A 15,339-nucleotide genomic window follows, 5' to 3' on the forward strand; every position below is an offset into this window, starting at 1 on the left:
TTGCTTTCAGTCTGCAAACAATATGCAACTGATTTCCTCCCCGCCCCCTTTGCGTTGAAATGAATTGGATGGAGTGACAATGTATCTTGTGTAATTTACACAATTACTTACATTGAGTTACATAATTTTGCCACAGTGGACAGTTCTTGGGTAGATTCTGCCATAGTTTTGGGCAGAAGACAAACCGCAGTGGAAGGAAGCACTGCTCCATACGACAAAAACTGAGGAAAATGGAAAGCGGTGTCTTCTCATGTTTCTTGCTCCAAATTTACAGCTATTCAGCACAAAGACAAAATCTTCTAGCATTTGTCACTGAAGGCACAAATGCAAAAATGTAACCCAACAACTAGGGAAGTTTGCTAGTAGAAACAAAGACCCTGACAAAGGACAAATATTGATAACACAGTATTGTAGGAAAGAAAATAGCACCATAAGCAGTGTCTGTCTAGAATGAGACTGAGGTGTGTTGAGCCCAGCATTCTTGCCTCCAGAATTTGGGATGCTGCTAATTCATCTATCTTGCCTTTCAGATTTCTAATATTAGAATAAAACTAGGGCAGAAAGCTTTAACCCATCCAATCAGTGGAGTGATCAGCAAAAGCTTTAGCTGATTAATCAGTGGGGGCCAATTGTAATCAGTGAGGGTAATTTTGTGTGTGTGATGATGCAGGCTAAATACACATTTGCTTATCTTTGAGGGCAACTTTGGTTATGGTGTATTATTACAACAGAGAATTATTATTTTATTTAAGCCATGCATTAAAGGGACTTATTCATTCCAAAAATATGGAGTAGCTTTTGTTAATTGCATTGCAACTTAGTTTGCATTTTCTTTGCAATATAAAAGAAGAAACCAATCTGGGTAGCATATCTGTTTTAAAAACACACATGTGGTTATTCACTGTGAAGGACCCAAGAAGTCAACAATGTGGGAAGGAGCCTTGTCTAGAGGACCCTGAATTTTTTTGTGGGATGGGAGAAAAAGAGAGGTATGGTCTAGTAGGAGAGAGGGAGGGAGTGCGAAACTGAGTTCTCCACATTTCCGCCTCAGTTTTACACACACACACACACACACACACACACTTAAAGTCCTAATGAAAATTCATAATAATTTAAGCATTTCAATCAAGACATACTTTTTTATGCAATTATGTCTAATATATATATATTTGGAAAGTATTTCCATTATTATTATTATTATTATTATTATTATTATTATTATTATTAATATACCACCCTTCACCTGTAGATCTCAGGGTGGTTCACAACATAACAAAATATGCAATATATTTTATGTTATTTTCACTGATATTTAATACATGGGGGGCATGTTATTTGACTGGAGAACTGCACTGCAAAATTCAGAGAAGTGCAATTTTCTTTTTTTAAAAAAAGTTAAGCACATTTTTATTAGTTTTGAAAGACAAAAAACAAAATTACAGCCATCACCCCATGCAACCAGTTGACAGGGTTCTGGTAAGAATTATGTGCTTCTCTTCTCTTCTCTTCTCTTCTCTTCTCTTCTCTTCTCTTCTCTTCTCTCTCTCTCTCTCTCTCTCTCTCTCTCTCTCTTTCCCCTTCTCTCTCTCTGTTACAATAATCCAGGGGTCAGCAAACTTTGTCAGCAGGGGGCCGGTCCACTGTCCCTCAGACCTTCTGGGGGGGCAGATTATATTGTGGGGGGGGGGGAAATGAACGAATTCCTATGCCCCACAAATAACCCAGAGATGCATTTTAAATACAAGGACACATTCTACTCATGTAAAAACATGCTGATTCCCGGACCGTCCGCAGGCCAGATTGAGAAGGCTATTGGGCTGGATCCGGCCCCCGGGCTTTAGTTTGCCTACCCATGCAATAATGCAATATAACTTACTGTTAGTTATTCAGAAGTACAATTCAGAAGAATCTAACGTTACTCGAGTTTGTTTGTACAAATGGTCAGGGGCACAAGGAACCTACAGAAAATCATGGAGAACATATTTGTGAAACTGCAGGTGGCAGGGTGCTTTCCCACCATATGGCATGAAACTTCATGGTTTTTTTGGTTCCTTTTATTATCCTTATTTCGTGTGGTATATTTTTTGCTATAACTATATGCCAGATGCCTCAACCCACAGCGGCCTTTGACTGGACTTAAATATCCAGGGGTCCTTTGCCTTACTTTTACCTTACCAAAGTTCAATACAGTGGTACCTCAGGTTACATACACTTCAGGTTACATATGCTTCAGGTTACAGACTCTGCTAACCCAGAAATAGTACCTCAGGTTAAGAATTTTGCTTCAAGACGAGAACAGAAATCGTGCGCCGGCAGTGGGAGGCCCCATTAGCTAAAGTGGTGCTTCAGGTTAAGAACAGTTTCAGGTTAAGAACGGACGTCAGGAACGAATTAAGTACGTAACCCAAGGTACCACTGTAATCAAATTCTTGCAATTCCTTCCATATGTAGCCTTGCTGCTAATAAAAAAAATAAAAATGTAATTAATTCTTCAAGTCCTAATTTGGCCCTTCAAATACGTGCTGCAGAGCCTATTGATTCATGGGTTGTTTTTTCGATCTCATCATGCTCTTTTCTCACCCTCAAATCCCTGTGCAATTGAGTCATGCATTCCCCTATGCCTATTGCTTTCCCAAGAAAGAAGATGCAGACTTCCAACAAACCAGCCTGCCAGGTCTCATAGCCTTTGCAGACATGGGACGGACACTGCGGCAAGGAGATGTCTTGTCTGTGCCCAGGTAAATGCGCATAAATTCTTTATACAGAAAGCAGCATACATCAGTTTGGCCAGGACTTCCCATTGCTTCACCTGACCAGATGAGGGCATAGTTGGCAAATACCAAAGTCTTACAGATAGCTCAGAGCCTAGCACTCCTAAGCCCATAGATAAGGGTAACATCAAAGCAAGTGAATATAAACATATATGAGCTCATTGCTACAACAACTACCAATTAATTGTGGGGTTATCTTAACTACGTACCAAGATGGCATTAGCAAAGCTTCTAAAACAGTTCATCTTTGGTTCAACGCAGCATCCATTTATTATTTTATTTTATTTTTATATTTTGGGTGGAAATGCTGGGGCAGGGGGTGGCCAACATCCCATCCATTTTCTTGATTCTATTCTCTTAAATTCCGTAACGGGCGATAAAAGAAGTCCCCCAAACCATACTATTGTTATTTTCAGCATGTATATTAGCATTGAGGGCTAAGAAAATATGGCAGAATTGAGATTCTTGTAAGCACCCAAGTCCTAAATCACTAATACAGTGGTACCTCGGGTTACATACGCTTCAGGTTACATACGCTTCAGGTTACACAGTCCGCTAATAAAGAAATAGTGCTTCAGGTTAAGAACTTTGCTTCAGGATAAGAACAGAAATTGGGCTCCGGTGGTGCGGCAGCAGCAGGAGGCCCCATTAGCTAAAGTGGTGCTTCAGGTTAGGAACAGTTTCAGGTTAAGAATTGACCTCCGGAACGAATTAAGTACTTAACCTGAGGTACCACTGTATTGACTTTGACCTGCTCTTGAGAGATTGGATGATCATTTTTTGAAAATAAAAGAAAATCTCAAACTCTATGATAACCCCTCCCCCCCCCCAGGAGCTATACTTCTTAAAGTCTCAGATATGAAGGATGACACATCAGTGGAATAACAGGGAGAACACTGGAGATAAGAAACAAGAACCTGCAATCTTTTGCATGTCTGAAACGTAATAATAGTGAAAGTGGTTTGGAGTTGTTTCATAAATGGCTGTTGTCTAAAAGGGTTGTGCCCATATCAGCCTTTCCTTGAACATTTTTGCCTCCAAAAAACTGACATGCCAGATGCAAGCAACCAGCAGGAATTCAAACCACTTTCATTTCTACAGTATTTGGCAACCATTCCTTGACTTCATAAAAGAAGAAGACAATGTTCAAAACCCTCTTTTGACACAGGGTAATCTGTGGAGAGACCTACTAATTGAACCTCAGGAAAGAGAGATGTTGACAAATGACGCTGTGGTGATTTTGAAGTTTTTAAAACAATTATTGTCGTTTTATTGTTTTATCTCATATACATAACAGTGTGTGTGTACACACACACACACACACACACACACACACACACACCATCATTTTTGCCTTCAAGTGTGAATTTCAAAGGATGATTTGTATATCATTTTGGAAAGTGGAAACTGGATAGGTAGGTTATTGCTTTTGTTTGTTACTATATATTTTTGTGCTTTTATATGGTCAACTGCCCTGCAATCCTCGGATGGAGGGCAGTACAGAGATTTAATAAATAAGAATGACAGGTTCTCCTTTAAATGTGAACTGAATGCAATTTCTCTGCCAGCCCTAGCTGGAACACCATTCCAAAGTGACAGCTTCTCCCAAAATATTTCTTCCTCTCAATACATAACCCTTTCCAGTTTTCACTTGATCAGCTGCTCTACATTTTAAGCCACAGGGCAGCCTAGTTCCATTGTAACTGATCATAGTTTAAATGTTTCTGAGATGGACATCTCTAAAGATTAGCTGAAGAACTGTAGTGCCTCTTTTCCAAGAGCAATGAGAAGACACATGGGACTCTTTTTTTCTGCCAGGCTCTCCTCCTAAGCTGTACACAGCTCAGAGTACCTTCCCCCTGACAGTGAGTATTAGGTTCAGGGTACGGCCATAGAAAACAAGCTTTCCAAGAAAGGCTTAGAAGAAATGCTTGGATTGACACACATAGTCCTGTAGATGAGAACAGAGGATCCAAATGAGTAAGAAGTGATCCAAGTGAGCATTAGAATAATGGCAAGAAATGTGGCTCATGTCTTATGGACACAGCAGCATGGCTGACAGGAACTGGAAGGGAATTGAAGAAAGCACAGAACAGGAGGTTAACCAACCCTTGGTGACTCCAAGCACTTTTGCATGTGTTTCTCGAAGAGCTTTTTCTTCCCTCGGCACGTGCTGAGCTGTTCCTGAAAGCTGATTGAAATACTTCTAAAGCAGAGCAGCTTGCAAAGCAGAATGGAGATCAGTTGTTCAAAGACAAAAGGCAAACATCTATAAGCACACGTCTTTTGGGATCTTCCAAAGCAGCTCTTTAGATTCTCCTATGTCCAAGATTAGATTAATTCCTGACAAGAACTTCAGAAGTTTGGGGAGGTTAAAAAGATCTCCAAAAGTAACAAAAATGAATCCCTTGGGAGATGGGCGTTTGAGGATCCTGGGATCGCAATAAATGTTTGTGCAGATCCGAAGGTGCAAAGGTACCTGGAACATTTTCTAGCCCCATGCAACCTGGGCTCTGAATTGCAAGCATTCGTGAGAGATGGCCATCCAGCTTTCGCTTAAGCACTTATGGTATTTCTATTTATTCAGAGATTTCTACACCCAGACCAATCATGTCGGTCTCAAGGCAATGCACAACAATGTCAAAGTTCATGTGAAACACTATAATCACAATGGTAAAAAGAGCAACTCGGGGCAGACTTCAAGAATACTTCCATAGAATGAAAATGTATCAGTTAATCTGGGGGGAAATAGGTTCAGGGGGGAGAAAACAGCAGAGGAAAATCCCAATTATTTTTTCCAGTGTACTCTTGTGTTGCAAATGTGACCCTGTCTACACACAACACTTGGAACAGTTTCATGCTGCTTTCCAGTGCTCCCCCCCCAAATTAAAAATGTTTAGGGGCACTCTTATTTTGACTCAAGAAAATCGCCATTTTATAGTTCAATTCAGGAAAAATAAATACAGTAAATGGACAAAAGTACAAAGATTCACAAAATGGGCAGGGGTATGCATACCCCTGCGTACCCCCAGAAAAAAACAAAAACACTGCCACTTTCAATAGTCATCGCTTCCCCCAGGGAATCATGGGAACTGTAGTTTGTTAAGGTTGGTGAGAGTTGATAGGAGACCCCGATTCCACTCACAGAAGCCACTGTTCTTAGGGTGGTTTAACAGTCAATATGTGTTCCCAAGGAACTTTTGAACTGCTTTAAATGTATAGTAGTTCAGATGTGGCCTGTGTCTATATCTCCTCCCTGCATTTTCAAAGAATCTAGCATTTGAATCCTTCAGAAGCTTTTCGGACTTATAAGAAACTGGAGATTCTGAAATTAGATTGGCACCTGCCTCTCCCTCCCCCCCCCTCTCTATATATATCTGCAAAGTTGCAGAATTTCCAGGTACCATCTGCAGCCCAAGCTGAAATGATCCTTTGGGGATCAAAGATTTGGAATGCAATTCATCCAGGTATTGTCATTATTCACATAATGCACCTGCCTCATTTAGCTGAACACATGCAAATGGGATTTGGAAACAAAAACTGACATGGCTAGAACACTGATAGAAGACAAGCTGTGAGCACCACAGGGAGCTGATCTAAATCCTCCCATTGACTATGGTGGGCTTTGTGTCGCCTTGTACCGTCTAAGGAATTCGCAGCAGAAAAAAAACCTGCCCTACAATGGCATATGGAACAACACGATTTTGTTTTGTGTAACCTCTTTCACAAAAACTGTGGGATTAATGTGCTTTGTGCTTAATGGCCTTTGAGCAACACTCGGGCAATTTTGTCATAAAAGACCATTACAAGAGTTCAGGGCGAGATGTTTTCTGGAATCAGTCGGAAGCAATTCCGCACTAAAATAGGTGTGTGTGTATGTAAATTAGATATGAGCTCTGTGGCACAGAGCCTGCCAAGAGTGACTCAACTCTACTGACCAATTAGACAGTCTTAAAGAGCAGTGCAGGAGTGCTGTTGAGTGGGTAGCGTTGGCTTCTCGTGGGTAGGGATTTTGCAAGGGATGGGAGATCAGTTTAGCTGGGTTCATACTTTATTTTGAACCTACCTAATTTGCATTTCCCGTAACAATGCATGAACCACAATGCAGCTTTCGTTTCAAATTCACCCTTGCGTGTGAAGAACCCCCCCAAACCACCCCCAAAATAAAGACACAATAGACACAGAATTTAGTTTAAGGTTTTTTGGCATTCATTTTGGCCACAACTTTATTGATTACAGCATGTGAGTGGTTGCTTAGGCATTGGTTAAAGACTCCCTGAACCTGCACGGTGGCAGGAACAGGACTGACACTGGGCACCACCATATGTCACTAAGGGAAAGCATCCTGGGGGAGCGAGAAGCCGACTTCAGTCTCACAGCTCACCCCAGATGCTCCCAGGGGCTCTGGCATGAATGGTCCTAGCCCCTTGACAGGGTTTGGACAAAAGCAAGGCGAGTCCCTGGATTCCTTTAATGGAATTCCTTAGCAGCAGCGATGGAGGGGCAGGCATAGCCAATCACTTCACCTCTGCAAAACACTGAACCAATCCCTAACCGCCAGCCTTACAAAGTTGTGATGATTTGCTACACGGTAGGCAAAAACCAAGTGGCACCAGCCAATCAGCCAAATGGCAAAATTCCTACTGGGCCCCTGCTCCAAAACAGACGACCAATAAGCAGGCATAGCAAGGTCAAAAGAACAGCCCTAAATATAGGGAGGGGAGGGCAGGTGATCCAATGCATGTCGCAAGAAAGAGGAAGTTCCACACAACCTGCAACAGCTTAAATAGCCCCTTGGTTGCCAATAGATGACCCAACAGGCCAAATTCCTACCCCAGCAACCGAGGGGCAACCAATGGGGTGTTGTGGCTATCCAAACAGTCCCGCCCCACAACAGGGAGGCAGTTTAGGTGATCTCACAGCAATACGTGCCCTCCATGATGGAGGACATGACTTCTCTGAATTTTGTGGTGCACTTCTCTAGCCAAATAATGTGTACAAAAAGACATATACTGTATTGGTTGCAGGGTGTGTGTTAAAATGCATATATTCATGAAAATAAGATGTAGAAATGCATTGCCTCATGGGATGTGAGAAATAGGGAAATTTCGGATTCAAATCAGAAGTCGGGATGGCTTTTGTAATTCCAGGACTGCCCCTGGAAAATAGGGACACTTGGAAAGTATGGTAGAGGCTGCTATTGATATTTATTTTCTGTATCTTCATTTTAGGCATTATTATGATTTATGTGGAAATTGTTCAATTTGGTTGTGTATTTTTTTGACATTTATTGTTTATGACTACTTTTGTTGTATGTATTGTTTTCATGTTGTAAGCCGCCTTGAGTATAGTTGGAGCTATGGAAAGGTAACATACAATAAGGTTACATATTTATTTATTTATTTATTTATTTATTTATTTATTTATTTATGTTTATGTCTCCTTCGGACAGCCCATAGGAACAGGCAATATCCAGTAGTTTAGAAACACCCCTGTGGGAAGGTTGACACAGAATTACGCTGGTCCAGCAGTGTTGCCAAATGTTTAGCTCACCCTACTATTCTTAGGGGATGTGGGTGGCGCTGTGGGTTAAACCACAGTGCCTAGGGCTTGCCGATCAGGGAGGACTATGGGATATAATATAATTAATAAAAGAGCACCACAGGGTCTCGAATTATGTGTGTGTGGGGGGGTTAAAATAATAAAAATCTGCCCCCCAAATAATGTGAAAGTATAAGTCATAAAGGTTGTGAGAGAAGCTGTTTGCAAATAACACAGCCTATGGAAACTTCCCATAGCAGAAATGAGCCTTTGCTTCTTCACCACCCACCACTTCCTTTTCATTGCCACCATCTGCAGACAAAACGTGCTGCAGAAGAGAAGGAGCGGGGAGAAATAAAGATCGGGAAGACTGGCAGACAGGACTAGGAGAGCAGGGGGGGTAGAGAAGCTGGCAATGTCAATGCTGCTGCCTGAGCAATTGGCACCGGCAGCTGCCCGTGGATGGGGGCAATTAAAGCATATGGACTCCTCCAAGCTCTTGTCGCTTTGCCAATGCAGAGGAACTCCACCAAGCGCACAGAAGGTCAACCTTGCGTCTCTCAGAGCTGCAGAACAGGGGCTTGACAGGACAGGTCGGCACGCAAAAGAATAGCACTTTTCCATTCACCCGGAAACGCAAGCTATAGCTGTGCTTTGTCTCTGGCAAGAAAATGCCACACAGTGATGGAGCTGGCCTCCTTCCAATGTTTACTCAGAGTGCATCGTTCCTCGGTGCTGTAGGAAGAGTTGTCACGCATCCAACACAGCATCTACCCAGGGTAATATGTAGAGTGCCTGCAACGGTTTGCCTGGCCAAGAAGTAAATTAGAATCTACACAATACACACGAGTATTTTTTTTTCTTTTCCCTCCCTCCACTCCTCCAGCAATTTCACTAAAAGGTCTAGTCTGATGCACTAAAATGATGCCGGAATCGGTGCTTTCATCTTCCAAAATGACTTCCAAAAAACCCCTCCTAAAATTCATCTTGAATTTCTCTCTCTCTCTCTCTCTCTCTCTCTGTGTGTGTGTGTGTGAGAGAGAGAGAGAGAGAGGGAGAGAGAGAGAGAATTCAACTCTTATATAGGTGACACTAAGTTTTTTTCCCAAACTAAAGCAGGGAGGAAATTAAGAAAACGATATGTGGGTTGCAGAAAACAGTTGTCTTCTTTTTCATGGCAGTTTTGTTCGCATGACCTTCTTTTAATATCCATCAATTTATTCCATGTTACAATGAGGCAGGACTGAAAAAAATAAATCTGCCAACCGTATCTCTGCAAATATGGTCTTCATGATTTTTGCATATCTTCACTGTACCTCTGACCATCTGTACAGACAAATTGGAGTATCACCAGATTCTTCTAAACTGCATTTATATACTATATTTAATAATTGGGGGGGGGGGCGGGATGAGAAAAGAGAATACGATCATTCTCACCAAAATACCAATGATTGGTTGTATGGAGGTGGGAGCTAGGGTATGAGGAAGTTTGTTGGCTGTCATTTTGTTTTGCACATTTAAAAACTAAGCCAAGTAATCAATAAATAAATCATGAAAGCCAACCCTAATGATAGGAAGTACATTGAATCATAGAATTGTAGAGCTGGACAGGAGCACGAGGATATCTAGTTTAAACCCCTGCAATGCAGGAATTTTTTGCCCATGGGGCTAAAACCCAAGACCCTGAGTTTGAGAGTCTCATGCTCTACTGACTGAGCTGTGCTATTAAAGACCACTGCACAATTGTGGGATTTTTAGCATTCGTGTTTGTTTTCCTTCCACCGGACCCATATCAAAGGAAGAGTTCTTTCCCACTGGGCCTCTTGCAAAGCCTGCATAAGAGCAACAGCTGCCCCTCCCTTGGGGTGGATCTACACACAGGGAGGGAAATGCTATAAATAAGTCAGAAATTAAATCATTGTAACAAAAGAAAAAAATGCTATGTAAAACCGCCTAGAAAAACCACCCAGTGTTGCATGTTTATGTTGTTGTTGATTAGTTATTTAGTCGTGTCCAACTCTTCATGACCCCATGGACCAGAGCACGCCAGGCACTCCTGTCTTCCACTGCCTCCCGCAGTTTGGTCAAACTCATGTTCGTAGCTTCGAGAACACTGTCCAACCATCTCGTCCTCTGTTGTCCCCTTCTCCTTGTGCCCTCCATCTTTCCCAACATCAGGGTCTTTTCCAGGGAGTTTTCTCTTCTCTCAGAATGGAGAGGTTTGATCTTCTTGCAGTCCATGGGACTCTCAAGAGTCTCCTCCAGCACCATAATTCAAAAGCATCAATTCTTCGGCCATCAGCCTTCTTTATGGTCCAGCTCTCACTTCCATACATCACTACTGGGAAAATCATGGCTTTAACTATACGGACCTTTGTTGGCAAGGTGATGTCTCTGCTTTTTAAAAAGCAGACATATCACCTTGCTTTTTTTTTTTTTTTGCATGTTTATAATGCATTCAAAACAGTGTGTGAAAGCAGGTTGTACCTCAGTGGACATGCTTTATAAGCAGCAAAAGGTCTCAGCTGAGCAGAGTTGGAGAACCTCAGACCTTAATGTGACCCTTCTAGGCCTCTCTGCCTGGCGTTTGGGATTCTCCCTTGACTGAGACTGGAATGTGAACATGCTGGGAATGTGCTTGAATACGCACGCCTTTGTTGGAAATTCTGCCTTGCCATGTGATACCCCAAACTTTTGTATCTGCACATGTAGCATTGGGAAACAACCCAATCTGTTTTGGATCCACTCTGCTGTGTCTTTTCAGTTTGATGAGTTGCGTGTCGAGGTCCCCAGGGCCACCCCAATAACTCACACATCACACAGAAATTTTTGTTTAAGGTATTTGTCATAATTTTGGCCACAACTTTATTTAAATACAAAAATGTGAGCGGTTGCTTAGGCATTGGTTGCAACTATCTGCCCCCGCCCCATGGGGGACAGACTGACATTCCGCACGATGCGAAAGTCAGAATGGGGGAATACACTTGGGGGTTATGCGGAGCAGGGAACCTGCCCTCACCCCAAATGCAACCAGGAGCTCATTGCTATGGCCCGAGCCCCCTTGACAGAGTGGACAAGCAATAGTTAGCTCCCAATTCCTTTAATGGAATCCCTTGCAGCAGCAGCATTAGAGGGGCAGGCACAGCCAATCCATGCCCCTCAACCAACCAAACCATAAACCAATGCCTAACGATTTGCAAAAACCAAATGGCCCCAGCCAATCAGCCAGATGGACAAAATTCCTACTGGGCCCCTGCCCCAAGAGCAGATGACCCCATGACAGGCATAGCAAGGTCAAGTGAACAACCCTAAATATAGGGAGGGGGGGACAGGCAATCCAATGCACGGGCGAAAAGAGGAAGCCCTAGCCTCGTGCAAAGAGTTTTAGTATTTCTGGCTGCCAATCAACAAATGGCAACATTAACTTCTTCCCAACAACAAGGGAAGCCCCAATCGCATCAGTGGCCAACGGTCAATTAGCCCGCCCCCAACTTTGGAGTGTTCTGGCGGCCCCCACCGCAACACGTGCTCTCCATGAAGGAGAACACGATTTATTCGAGTCTGAATCGTCTCTGTTAAAGCCAAAGCTCTGTTTTACTCCAATGGTCAATAACGGTGCATCTGCCTTCAAACCCCCCCCCCCTTTTCACAGAAGTGGGTGAAGTCTGCAGGCAAATGAGCCCATCCAGAGTAGATTAAGACTGCCATATTGCAGGCAGCTCCAGCTAGGAGTTTTAATGTAGGAAAGGTGGATATTTTTTACAAAAAGACTCCTAACCTTTTTTATTGTCTGCCAAAACCAGATGCACTTTGCGGACGTGGTTTTCCTTTCTGAGAGAATGAAAACTGCCAAACCCCAGAATGGCAGGTGCAGGTGATTCTTCGACAAGGCTAGACTTTACTGTTTGGGGGTGGGCGAACTAGAAATCACTTAAGCTTCCCTAGTGTTTTGTGGGCAGACATTCTGAAGAGTGGTAATAATAGGCTGGCGATATAAACATCACAACTGGGAAAGTACTTAAGAGACAGACAGGCACATCTGAATGGCCAAAAGTGTACCAGACCTAGAGGGGGGGAGGGAGAAAACTTATTAAATTAATAATAATACCAGACAGCAAGGATGCAATACACTGAAATCACAAATGTCCTAACAGTCAAGAGAGAAGGGTGCAACTTTGAACAAGCAAATTATGGGATGGGAAACCCACTTGGGATTGAATAAAATGGCAACAAAACCACAAATTCCTAAGAGGAATTTGCACAAGCTTAAAGAAAAGCAAAAGAAAACAAATGGGATGAAAAATAAATAATCAAATAGGTTGGGAAACAGAATGGGGACTGCCCCATAACATTCCTTGGGGGAGAGGGAAAATGCTAATTCTACTGAGCTCTCCTAAAAGTTTGCAAACATCCCTGCCCGTTCCCAATCACTAAGATTGGATCTTCTTGGGAAAATAAGTCACTGTGATTTTTTTAGACCTGTCCATCAAAATCAAAGGTGCCCCCACCTTTGCACCGCTTCTACACTTCACCTCTCCTCATTCTCCTAGTTAGCTTGATTTAAAAAAACAAACCAACAGCAACTGCCTTTCTATATTACTATATACAAGGCAGTTTACAAGATGAAGAAACAACAAATTAGATAACAAAGGTCACATGCCTTATAACAAACTGATCAATAGAATATAATAGTACACAATAACATTAAATATCAGCAGATAAACAGAAATTCACTCTTAACAAATACATTAAAAAAATTACTAAACTATAATAAATAAAAATAATGTGCAAAATACCACAATGCGCACAAAACCATGTTAAAGGATCAAACGGAGAAACAAAGACACACAACTTTAAAAATCCCTGAACTCTTCCCTGTTTATGCTGTTTCTGCTGTTCTTAAAGTCGTGGTCTAGGAAAGGCTTCTTGGGCTTCCCTGACAAATTGCCGAAGCAGTATCCTTGTTACAGCATACCAGGTTGCAGCTGTCACCCCAGGCACATCCACTGGGCAGCAAAAACCCTCCAAGATCACTGGGATTTATTCCTGAGACAGCATGTTTAGGCTGCAAAATGCAGCCATTTCCCCACAGAATGACTTTTAACTCTGGTCTGGAACCAGGCACTGTTAATAGCACAGTCTTGACTTGGGCATGTGAAATTCTCACCTGAATCTGTTAAGTTGTGGGTGAACATATCAGACTACACAGCAATTCTTCAAACAGCTCTTGTTTATTCACAGGCCAGGACAGAACTGAATTCAAGGGTTCAGTCAGCCTGCTTATATAGAGCTCCAGTACAACGTAACTTTAACAATTTTCTAAAACTATCCAATCACTGAACATCACTTTCAATCCCTTATTTGCATAACTATCTACAGTATCCCCCTGCTGGCCCAGGGTGAGAACTTCAGTACATAACAGAATCACCTTTCTTCCCCTGCAATTTGGGCTGAATCCATAGCTGATGCACACCTCTAACATATACATATATGTGTTCATTCATACACAACACAAGCCTATAACAGATCACGGTGTTTCTTCTCTTTATAGAGCACCAACTTCAGAATTAGCTAGTATTGCACAAAGGGGTGTGTGTTTGCAGTGGGCGAGGTAGAATTATAATGGAAAAACACATTGTGCAGTCTTCTGTTCGCATAAGTTAACAGCATGTAAATTAACATTTTGGGGAAGAAAGTAGAAATGAGATGTATTTTTTTCTCTCCTTTGGTACTGGGTATTCTTAGTGAGCCTGTGCATTGTTTATGATTACATTTGCTCATTATAAGCACAGAAGCACATCTCCCTTTGTGATAGATAATAACCACTTTCTTTTTCTTCCCTGCTGAAAACTGCTTGAATTGGATTAACATTACAGCAAAGCAAACTTTTCCCTTTCCCCACCATTTCTGGCATTCAAAATTATGGGAGAAGTGCCAGAAATAGAATGCCGTGTGATGTTCTGATATTATTTCAGTTTCCTCCTACAGGTGTGGCTCTCCATTTTGAACACCATTAATATCCATAATATTCCATTATTCCAGATTAATCAGTATTTTTCAAAACGGGTTAGAAAAATCTAGCAAAACTTATTTACTTTCTGCTAGCTCATAATCATAAGTCCAGAAATGTTTGGCAGCAGTAACCAAATCCTTTATCATCTTCTCCATAAAGAGGTAATCATCTGAATGGTGCAGAGGGTGCCTATTCTGTTGCAGTGCTGACTGGACTGGAAACATTGGGTGGAATTTGACATAGTGCTAAATGAGTTATGTGTGCAAGAAGAGATGCGGGTGGCGCTGTGGTCTAAACCATTGAGCCTCTTGGGCTTGCCGATCGGAAGGTCAGCGGTTCAAATCCCCACGATGGAGCGGTTCAAATCCCGTTGCTCTGTCCCAGCTCCTGCCAACCTAGCAGTTCGAAAGCACGCTAATGCAAGTGGATAAATAGGTACCACTGCAGTGGAAAGGTAAATGGTATTTCTGTGCACTCTGTTCTCCATCATGGTGTTCTGCTGCGCCAGTAGTGGTTTAGTCCTGCTGGCCACATGACCCAGAAAGATGCCTGTGGACAAACACCGGCTCCCTCGGTCTGAAAGAGAGATGAGCGCCACAACCCCATAGTCACCTTTGAATGGACTTAACCATCCAGGGGTCCTTTACCTTTTTTAAAAAAAACATTACGTGTGCAGGAAATGAGCTACATTCACACATCAAGACTTTCCCACTTTCTCCTTACCCTGTGTACCTCTAAAGCTCATTATGGGGTTTCCCTCAACTGTCCAGAGACCATTTAAGGGACATTGGGGCATAGAGGAAGAGAGTGGAGAGAATTCCTGTTGGACAAACAGACCTTATTCTGTGCCTGCAACAACTTAGTTGAATCTTGCCCTTTGCAATGGAATTTATAGCATTTGCTTCAATTAGAATTAACCCTTCCACCTTCCATGGTTCTGATAAATGTTTTGTATCTATTTACATCCATTGCTCCTCCAATCACCTGCTACTTCTGTGCATGCACACACACACA

This window comes from Podarcis erhardii (assembly GCF_964252035.2).
Source record: "Podarcis erhardii genome assembly, chromosome: 3".
NCBI classification, from domain to species: domain Eukaryota; kingdom Metazoa; phylum Chordata; class Lepidosauria; order Squamata; family Lacertidae; genus Podarcis; species Podarcis erhardii.